The following is a 2,945-nucleotide window of genomic DNA, read 5'->3' on the forward strand; positions in this document are numbered from 1 at the left end:
CTTGGGAAACTGAATTATGCCAGAATGGAATGTTTAAAAGAATATTCCAGACCATAAGCAGATTTATAAAGAGGCATATATAAATGTTTTTTCCACATGTGCTGTGAAACCAGACCCAACACCAGAGTCCCTCACTGTAGATCTGTCCCAGCTTTTTGTATGAAATACACAATTGTGACTCTCTCCATGGGATGGAAATAAGGGTTCAGAGATTTGGGAGTGTTTGGTATGCAGCCTCCGAGAGAGAAAAGACTTCCTTAAATCTCATTGGGAGATAGGCACCCATTTTTAGACAAAGAACTAGAAAAAAAGGCTTCAGAACCAGGAAATTATGGATCCAGGGAATATAAAATTTCTGAAAAGCAGAAAAAGAGTGATGAGCTTCTCCTCTGTGATAGCTGAGGGGATTCCAAAGCATGAGTTTCTGGGAATTATCACAGAAGAAGTTCTGGAAAAAAGAGGAGATGAAACAAAAAAGGATTCAGAGAACACAGAGGTCTGCATTTGTCACTGTGTATAGACCCATTTGACACCCCAGGAGTCCTTCCCTGCAAGGACTTGGCAACTCAGCTGGTATTTCTAATATGACCAGTCTGATGTCCATCTTGGATTGGCATGGGTCCTCTCCAAATGCCTATCTCAGAAATATTCTTCCAGTTAATCAACCCCTGCCTGTCTAGAGATCCATTCTTAGAAATCTATGGCTTCAGCCCAGACCCAGAGAATCCTTTACCCTAAATCAGTGGTTTATCTTCTCCTAACTTTGTCCTTTATTGATTCTCTCTCACCTGAGCTGCTCACCTAGCCTCTGGTCTTAGATGAGAAACCTTGCAAGTGGGCCTGTCTTCAGAAGAAATGAGCAACTGTCTCTGGAGGGACTCTGGATGCTGAGAAGATGGGTTTCTATCAGCATGTCTTCTTTGTTTTTCTGGCTGCCCCCCCCAACTCTACACACACACACTGTTTGCTCTCCTGGTCAAATTTATGAAGGGTTTGCCTGATCCCCAAATATCACTGTGTCATGGCCTGTGGCTTGGCCCTGGTCCTGTTAGCTTTATGACTCACAGCACTGACCGCTGGCTGGACCCCTTCACTGATTACTTGCAGCAGTCAGAATGGCCTCCAATTCCTGGATCCCTTCCAATGCAGGCCCCAGCCCAAATGTCATTGTACAGACCTCAACCTCTGTTTGGGGTGTTTTTTCCAGTCTCCAGTCAGCCTATATGGCAGCAAAAGTGGAGAGCCCTAGAGAGGATTGTCTTCTCTCCTTCATATGTTTCAGCAACACAAATTATCTGAGTCCTTGATTCATAGCTCCAAGGTATAACTAGAGATAATAAGTTAATTAAGAAGGCATGAAAACCTTATCTTTCAAGAGATTCTTCGCATAATTCTCTGATGGAGCTGAGATTGCCCTGGGAACATTCACATAGCCAGAGGTTAAAACCAATAAGAGATGTCAAGAAGGGCCCTTACCCTGAAAAGCACTAGGATGTTGGGGATAAACTCATCTAACAAACTCCTGGTGATATCAATTTTGTAGCCCAAATACTCATTAATAGTCACCACCTCCCCAGTCCCAAACTTAACTAGAAACCAGTATCCCAAATATCACTATCTAGTGGTGGTTATCATATTGTACAGTGAAATATTTTCCCAAAAGAAATTTCTAAAGAAAGAATGTACAACTGACCAGTAAACAGCTCACTAGCCAGTGGGTCTACATTAAAAGGAAGGGCCTGAAGCTACATAGGAGAGATAAGGTCTTTTTATTTTGTTATTTTCAGGCTAACTCAGGCTAACTCTCTTCTCTGGGATGCTTTGGACCAGTGGCCCCACTTTTCCTTTTGGTTACTTGAATTTTAACCTATATGACCAAAATGATAAAATTCTATCAGTATTAGGAAGATTTAAATGTAAGATAAAAGAAAATTACTCTGATATAGGAAATCCCATTACCAAAGAAATATTAATTTTCCCCAAATCAATCCACACATTTAACATAATCTCAATTGGAATTTTTGGGACTTAGGCTGATTCTAAATTTGACCTGGTCTGGCATGGACACACACATCTGTAATCCCAGTACTTGGGAGGCTGAGACAGGAGGATTACAAATTCAAGGAGAGCCTCAGCAAGCAGTGAGACTGTCATCAACTGTCATCAACTTAGTAAGATTTTGTTTCAAAATAAATAAAATTATAAAATAGATCTGGGGGTATAGCTCAGATGCAGAATGTCCCTGGGTTCAGTACTCAGTACCACACAAAAAAAGTTAATCTAGACAAATTTCATTAAAAACTGAATGTGACAAAATTTATAAATTCCAGATTATCATATATTTAACATATGCATTCAGTTTAAAATAGTTTACAGAAAGACAGAGAATGTGGACTCATGCCTCATTCTTTGTTTTAATGGCATCTGGCCCATAATAAATAAACTACAAAAGTAAAGGCAAGTTAGTTTACATTTTCATAATAAAACAGAATCCAAAAAGATAAATACATAAAATTGATTTGTAGTATAAACAAATGATAGTGGAAGGTTTTCCATAGCTAGAATGCCAGTCCCTTGTCAAGATTTTTTTATGCAATAAGGGAATACTCACCTTAACAGATATCAAAATGAATTCCAAAGTCACAGTAATTACCATTGGATTTGACAATGGTAATGGATATTTGTGTACTGAGTGTCTACAAAGAGACTCAAGTACATAAATGTTTACTATACAATAAAGGAGAAACCTCAAATTAGCACAGAAATATGTTGAGCTAAATAGACATTTGGGGGAAATCAACTTATATCTCATTGTGTCAAGATAAAAGCTACATAAAAGCCACAGCCTAATTCTAGTCTCTTTCTCACACATCTGAAGAAGACAGAAATCTGAATATGAGCGAGGCATTGTTTTGTGTCTAGATTCCTTCTCTCAACATGATGCT

The sequence above is a fragment of the Muscardinus avellanarius genome (genome assembly GCF_963383645.1).
Source record: "Muscardinus avellanarius genome assembly, chromosome: X".
Lineage (NCBI taxonomy): Eukaryota > Metazoa > Chordata > Mammalia > Rodentia > Gliridae > Muscardinus > Muscardinus avellanarius.